This window comes from Diospyros lotus, chromosome 4 (assembly GCF_014633365.1).
Source record: "Diospyros lotus cultivar Yz01 chromosome 4, ASM1463336v1, whole genome shotgun sequence".
Taxonomy (NCBI): domain Eukaryota; kingdom Viridiplantae; phylum Streptophyta; class Magnoliopsida; order Ericales; family Ebenaceae; genus Diospyros; species Diospyros lotus.
This window is the reverse complement of record NC_068341.1, coordinates 17,147,160-17,156,051: the sequence shown is the minus strand read 5'-3', so window position 1 is coordinate 17,156,051 and position 8,892 is coordinate 17,147,160.

Below are 8,892 nucleotides of genomic sequence, written 5' to 3'. Positions count from 1 at the left end.
TCATCCTCAGCCCCTAGCCAAGCTTGGCCGATCTCGGTCTAGCCGGCCTTAACAAAGGAGGTCAAGCTAACCCTGGCCGTGCCTTAACCATGGTCGACTTTGGGCTTGAGGGGGCCAAAAAACAAAATAAAAATAATATATAAATATATATAAAAGAAAAGCAAAGAAGAATGGAGGGAAAGACTAACCTTAAAAGTTGGGAGCTTAGTTTGAAGTGATAATTGAGGAGTGGGGCCTTAGGCTTATATAGAGGGACCTAAGCCCTCCAACCAAACACTTCTTATAATTTCAAGGTAATAAATGACTCCCTCCAACCAAAAACCCTTGGTAATTTCAAGGTAATAAATGACTCTGTTAAACATTAATCTCCTACTTAAAAAAAAAAAACACTCCTATGCATCTTAGGGGAAATCTACACTCAAAATAATTCAAAAATTAGGCTATTCATCGACCCAGCATGATTTTTCAGTTTGACTCAAGGAGTGGGGGGCAAGTGATGTGGCATTGCCCAAATTACCAAAATACCCCATGCACGTGAGTAGCCTCACCTGCCATATGGATCGCCCGAGGTCTGACACATGGCAGGTCTATGAAACGGAGCGGGGAACAGTCATATATGACTCGTAAAAAGACATGTGGCAACGCTTGCAGAACAATCTAGAATAGAGTCTAAAAAATTCGAACCGGACCACGAGACCCGTTCCAGCTTGACCAAGGTCCTTGGGAGCCGTGCCCACCCATCTCGAGTACCCTATAATAGACCTACCTATAAAAAGCAGAGTTCTCACCAAGTATGACAAGTCTCCAGCTCTTACATTTTCTACTACCCGCATTTGCTCTATTGACTTGAGCGTCGAAGTCTACCCCAGGGGATCCTAGCCCCGTCACTCCGTTGTCTTGCAGGCTGTATTCCCGAGGTCCGACATAGTCAAGTCTGAAGCTCTACTCCTGAGGTCCAATTGTCGAGGCAGCACGTAGTGGTCGGTCTCAAACACCATCATTACATTTATATATATATATGTATGTATGTATGTATGTATGAGAGATTATTATTATTATATTGATCATAACTTATTCTGTTAATCATTATTTTTTTAATTATTTTACATGTGGGTAAAAGGGCTTTTTATGATGAAAATAGTTATTTAGACACTCAAGTTTAATATTTTTATTGATATTTTAAATTAATATTTTATATATTTATATTAATATGACACAATATAATGTGGAGATTATTGGTGCCTGACTAATTGATCATTTTTTAGCTATCTAAATTAGTGTGTTTCCTAATTGTTAAGTTTCCTTGTTCTATAAATTTTGTAAAAGTCAATGTGTTTACTTTTTGTGTAAAGAATAAATCTTTCTATGTAACTATAAGTTACCTAATTAGTATACATGTATCTTTTCAGTTTAGATTTCCTAATTAGTTGTAGGTTTCCTAAGGTCAAGATTGTATTCTATATATTTAATCTAATCATAATGATAAAGAAAGACAATTCTTCTTCTCAAATATTTCTACATGGCATCAAAGTCATCCCTGCCTAAAGCCTACGCACCCCTAAACCACATGGATGGAAAAACAAACTTATCTTCAGGGATCATCCCTAGTACATCCACCAACATGGGAGCTGCAGATAATAACATCTTTTCCATCACTAGCCACAAGTTGAACGGGCAAAACTATCTACAATGGGCCCAATCCGTAATGATGTTCATCTATAGAAAGGGGAAGGATGACTATATCACGGAAGTTACAAGCCAACCAGAGAAAGCAGATCCCAAGTTTCGGATGTGGAAATCCGAGAACAACATGGTAGTGTCATGACTTATTAACTCTATGATTAATGAGATTGGTGAAATTTTTTTATTGTATGATACTAAGTAGCTCATGATATATGGGAAATTGCTAATGAGGCTTATTCACATGTTGAAAATACATCTGAATTATTTGATATTAAGAGCATACTTGATTATCTGAGGCAGGGAGAGGCTAGTGTTACCCAATATTTTAATTCCCTGAATAGGTATTGGCTACAACTGGATAAGTATGAGAATATCTAGTGGAATTGTACATAAGATGCAACCATATACAAACAAATTGTTGAGAAAAAGAGATTGTACAAATTCCTTATATGTTTAAGCAAAAATCTAGATAGGTGCAAAGGAAAATCCTAGGTACTAAGTCTCTACCAAGCATCTGGGAGACTTTTTCAAAAGTTCATAGAGAGGAGAATGGGATGAAAATAATGTTGAAACCCCTTACTTCAAATCTGGAAACTTCAACTCTAACTACTCAGGAGAATCAACAACAAAACAAGCAGAAAAAAAGGACACCCTTAGTGTAATCACTACCATAAAACAAGTCACATATGGGACACCTATTAGGAGATTCATGGAAAATCAACTAATTGGAAGCCTTCTCATGAGAGGAAAATTGAGGCTATATAGCATCCATGGAGGAACATAATATAATCTCAGAATTAAGTCTTTTCAGTAAGGAACAGATGGAACTACTGAAAAACAGATGGAACTATTGAAAAAGATGTTTGGCCAATCACAAACCCACTCCACCTACAGTGGTTGCCTCTGAATCCATAACACATAAAGGTAATTTCCTAAGTGTTTTTAATGTTAAACATGAATTATCAACTATATGGACTGTTGACTCAAAAGACTCAAACCACATGACTGGAAATATTCAGTGATTGAATAAATTTGATTGACGCCATGAGAATTGGACAATTAAAATTGCAGATGGATCCCTATTAAGAGTAGTAGGGATAGGTTCTATAGCTCTCTCAAAGGAACTTACGTTAAATTTTGTTCTCTCGGTTCCTGACTTAGATTGTAATTTATAATCAATCAGTAAACTAACCAATGATCACAATTGTGTTGCCAAGTTCTCAAACAACCTATGTGAATTTCTGGATTTGGATTCAGGGAGGTCGATTAACAATGTTGAGGCATGCTCGGGACTTTATCTCGTCAAGATAAAGGGCCTCCAAAGCAGACCAATTCATCCCAACAGTTGTTTAACCTTAGAAAGTTCTATTTCTTTCTCTGTTTTTCCTTCTGATGATAATAGTGGAATTATGTTATGGCACTATAGGTAAGGTCACCCAAATTTTGTTTATTTTCACAAACTATTTCCTTCATTGTTTAAGAATAAATACCACATTTGTTTCTGTTAGAACGGGAGATGCTATGGCACACACCAAGAGGGGGGGTGAATTGGTATAATTAAAAGCTTGGTAGAAACTTGAAAACTTTTTGAGCCAATTGAGGTTTTAGTGACTTAAAACATAGAACATATGAGATGATAAATGTAAAGCAAGAAGAATAAAAGACACAAAGGATTTATAGTGGTTTGGCTTAAACCGAGCCTAATCCACTACCTTAGCTCCCACTAAGGATTTTAAACCAATTCACTAAAACCTCCTACTTACACAAGTAGGCCCTCTAGCTACACAAGCTAGGAAATACAACCTTCCAATTTAATGGGCCCTCTAGCTATTGCTAGGAAAAATACAAACAATCGAATAGAGAATCTAAGAGTACAACTCTTAGTTACAATGATCTCTCAAAAATGATACAAGGCTTGAAATAAATAATTACAAGTGAAGATCGAAGCCTTGAAGAGAGAAAATTAAAGCACAGACGATTTTAAATACAAATGAGAATAACAGTAAGCTCAAATAATTTCATTCCTATCCATTAGCCTTCTCTTGATCATCTATGACATGTATATATAAGTGTCCCACAAAGTTGAAGAGAAATATAGCCGTTTGGAGCCGTTGGGATTTGAAAAAATAGCCGTTGGAGCTTTCTGCAAAAAGAAATAGTCGACAGAAGAAATGCATAGTTGACTATTTTTACAAGTAAAGCAAGAAATAGTCGACAGACAAGACGAATAGTCGACTATTTTATAACACAAATTTTCAATAATCGACAGACACATTCCAATAGTCGACAGATGCAAAAATGTGAAGAAAATTTTGAAACTTATGAACAAAAATAGTCGACAGACCAAAAGGTATAGTCGACTATCCTTACTCGATAGTCGACAGATGCCTTGAATAGTCGACAGATCAAACAGAATAGTCGACTATTTTCAGGCATAGTCAACAGAATGAAAAACATAGTCGACTATCCTTTTGAAAAGATTGAAAATTTATCAAATCCTCATTTGATTCTTTTGAATCCTCATTTTGATTATTTTGAAAGCTCATTTTGATTATTTTGAAAGCAAGTTGAGATTATCAAAAGTATATTTTGAAACAAATCTCTCTCAACAAGCCATACTCAATATTTCCTCTATAGGATTTCATATCTTGCTTTAAGACTTATATACTAAAAATTCATTTCTCATTCATATAATCCACATAGATTGATTTTCATATATTGATTTTCATGTAGTCATTATCAAAACCATTTTATTACTCAAGAGTAAAATATCAGTTTCAATGTTAAATTTGTCAACATTCTAAATGTATTAGAAACAGTTATCCTATTCAACCTTACAAAGCATCTCATCCTTTTTCTATGATTCATAGTTATGTGTGGGGACCTTCTAGGATAAGAAATGTTATTGGTTCTCGTTGGTTTATCTTATTTATTGATGATTATACTCGCCTTACTTGTATATTTCTTATGAAGAAAAATTTGAAGCTAGACAGATCTTTCAAGGTTTCAATTCTATTATCCAAAATCAGTTTCATACCAAAATTGAAATCTTGAGAACTAATAATGCTAAGGAATATTTTAATTTTATCCTTGGTAGCTATCTTTCAAGTTAAAACCATTCATTAAAGTTCATGCGTGGATACTCCCTAACAAAACTGGTTGAGCGTAAAAATCAACATATCTTGGAAATTGATAGATCTCTTTTGTTCTCTTCCAATGTCCCTAAACACTTATGGGGTGAAACCATTCTTACAGCAACCTATCTGATTAATAGAATGCCCTCACGAGTCCTTAATCATCAAACTCCCAATCAAATTATTCTCCAATCATTCCCTCACTCTCTGGTTATCTCAAACTTTCCCCTAAGGTGTTTGGTTGTTCACCTTTTGTTTATATTCATCACCAATTCTGCATCAAATTTGATCCTAAATTCATTAAATGCATATTTCTTGGTTATTATCCCTATCAAAAAGATTACAAATGTTATTATTCTGAACACGAGCAATTCTATACTTCAATGGATGTAACTTTCTTTGAAAATCAACCCTATTATTTCAAAATTGATATTTAGAGGGAGGAAGCTCTAATAAATAACTCTCAAGAATATCATTTTTGGAATATTTCAACCATTCCTAGCCCACTACAGTAACTAACTATTCCTAGTCCACTACAACAACTAAACCCACTACATCAACATCCTTCACAACCTAGGCAACCAACAACCAACACTAAACTCCAAGTCTGCTTTTAGAAGAAACCTAATTAAGAAGAGATTGAGCCACAAACATATCTTGACACCGATCAAGAACTTGACTCCTTTATGGAGGTAAAAGAAGGTAATTTTGATGATAAGTCTATTAATAATGATCTATATTGGCCTATTGCATTAAGAAAATGGGTTAGATCATGCGCACAATACCTAATTAAGAACTACATCTCATACAAGGGTCTTTCATCTACTTTTAGTACATTTTTTCAAGTTAAAACAAGGTGTAGGTGCCTCACAATATACAAGATATCTTCAAACAACAGAAATGGAAGAAGGCAATTCTTGAGGAAATTCAAGTCTTGGAAAAGAATGAAATTTGGGACATAACAAAATTACCAGCTGGAAAAAACCATGTGCGCAGTAAATGGATATTCATAGTAAAATACATAGAAGATTGATAGATTGAAAGATATAAGGCTCGCCTAGTGGCAAAGGGCTTCACACAATCTTATGGTATAGATTACCAAGAGACCTTTGCCCAATTGCTAAATTAAACACTATCAGGGTACTGCTCTCACTTGTAGCCAATTTAGATTAGCCACTCCATCAATTGGACGTAAAGAATGCTTTTCTAAATGTAGATCTAGAAGAAGAGGTCTACATAGAAATTCCTCCTGGTTTTGAAACTAAAACCACAAATAACAAGATTTGTACACTAAATAGATCATTTTATGGACTCGAGCAATCACCTAGAGCTTGATTCGAAAGATTCACAAAAGCAGTTAGGAAGCATGGATGTGTTCAATGCCAAGCTAATCACACTCTCTTTGTTAAACATACCTTGGGAGGTAAAATTTCTATACTCATTGTTTATGTGGACAATATTATTGTTATAGGAAATGATTTTTTCTAAAATGAGATGCCTTAAAAAGGTTCTTGCAAAATAATTTGAAATTAAAGACTTGGGATACCTAAGATATTTCTTAGGAATGGAAGTTGCAAGGTCAAGAGATGGGACATCTGTATCCCAAAAGAAATACATCTTAGACTTCTTAAATGAAACTAGAATGATGGGTTGTAAACCATTTGACACTCACATGAAATCCACCACAAAACTAAACATTGGTAAGGAAAGTGTTATGGGTGATAAAGGAGATATCAAAGACTGGTAGGAAAACTTATATATATGTTGCATACTAGACCAGATATAAGTTTTTCTATAAGTATGGTGAGCTAATTCATAAATGACCCCAAAGAAGAACGCATGGAAGCAGTATACCACATCCTAAGGTATCTAAAATTAACTCTAGGCAAAGGATTGATGTTTAGAAAAACTACCAATAGAGGTGTGGAAATTTATAGTGATACAGATTGTGCTGGTTCAATTCAAGGCTAAAGATAAACTTCTAGATACTATTCATATGTGTGGGGAAATCTCGTTATGTGGTGTAGTAGAAAACAATATGTGGTTTCTCAAAGCAGTGCAGAGGTTGAGTTTAGAGCCATGGCTTATAGGTTCTATGAAAGGATATGGTTGAGAAGATTACTACATGATCTGAAAATCAATGTTGAGAAATTAGTAAAGGTATTATGTGATAACCAATATGTTATTAGCATTGCGAAAAATTAGGTGCATCATGACTAAACAAAATATGTGAAAATTGACAGGCACTTCATCAAAAAGAAGTTGGAAAGAGTATTCCTACTCATTTATACGCTTATAAACAACCAAATTGTAGACATTCTCACTAAATCATTGCCAAGGAAAAGATTCGAAGACTTGAGTTGTAAGCTTGGTTAGAATAATATATTTAGCCTAGTTTGAGGGGCAGTGTGGAGATTATAGGTGGCTTACTAATTGATCATGTACTAAGGGAAATTCTATTCACAGCCCACAAATTTGCTTTTCACAGCCCACACTTCTACCAAATTCTTTAATAATTTTAAAATTCCTATTTTACCCTCACAACCCACAGCCCACTCTCTCCTCCAACCATCCTCGACCGCCGCCTCACCTCTCTCTTTCTCTCCCGCACCATATACACACATTCACATACTAACACACACACACACACACATATATATATATATATGCACGCGCGGCGGCCATGATCAGCCATGGCTGCTGACCCACCGTCATTACTGGGTCGGCTATGACGGCCTACCCATACACACACACACACACACTTTCTCTCTCTCTCTCTGCGCGACAACCGTGAGGTGGGTCAGCCATGGCGGCTGACCCCCCCCCCCCACTCTCTCTCTCTGCGTGACGGCTGTGAGGTGGATCGGTGATGGCGGTAGACCCATCGCCATTGCCATGGTGGGTCAGCCATGGCGGCCAACCCACCACGATCGAGTCGACCCCTGGGTTCTTCTTGGCAAAAATGACGGCATCGCGATCGCCATCAACCACAATGGTGGCGACCACGATTGCACCAAGCACTAACCTGGTACGATGATCACGGTTGGTCGGCCGCCATGGCTAACCCACCTTGGCAATGGCAGTGGGTCGCCGACCCACCTCGCGGCCATCGCATAAAGAGAGAGAGAGAGAGAGCGTGGGTGTGTGTATGTGTCCCGTTGATGGCGATAGGTCAGCCGCCATGGCCGTCGCATGTGTGTATATATATTTATATGTGTGTGTTTGTGTGTGTATATGGTGCAGGAAAGAAAGAGAGAGGCGAGGCGACGGTTGGCGGTCAGGGGTGGTCGGAAGAGAGAGTGGGTTGTGGACTGTGAGGGTAAAATAGAAATTTTAAAATTATAAGAATTTAGTAGCATGTGGGCTGTGAAGAGTAAATTTGTGAGCTGTGAATAGAATTTCCCCTCTTCTAGCTATCTAAGGTAGTGTGTTTCTTAATTGCTAAGGCTGCGTTCTTTTTGCTTTTCAATTTTTAATTTTGAGTTTTGAATTCATTTTCAGTTTTCTATTTTGGTAGTCTATTTTTAGAAAATTGAAAACGCGTTCTCTTTGTCATTTTGAAAAACTATTTTTCAAAACAAAAAATTAGAAAACGCGTTCTCTTTGAAATTTTGGAAAAAAAAAATAATGATATTTTATAAAATAAATTTGATTATTCAGTAAATTATAAATATTTAATGTTAATATATTATTAAAAAAATATATGCATTTTAAAGTTAATAAATTTTGTAATATTTTTTCCCATTACAATAATAAAATATGAATAAATAAATGTGTTTTGAGTTTAGAGTTTGTTTTGGATGAAAACACTCAAAAATAACTTTTTGTTATTTTGAGTTTTCTTTATATATTTTTTTTATTTTTAAAAATATATTTTTAAAAACAACAAAGAAAACGCGTTTTCATTATTTTAGAAAATTAAAAACAAAAAATGACTTGAAAACAGTAAAGAGAACGCAACCTAAGTTTCTTTATTCTATAAATTTTGTAAAGTCAATTTATTTCCTTTTTATGTAAAGAGTAAATCATTTTATGTAGACTTCTGAAATATTTTTTTATATAATATATAATATAC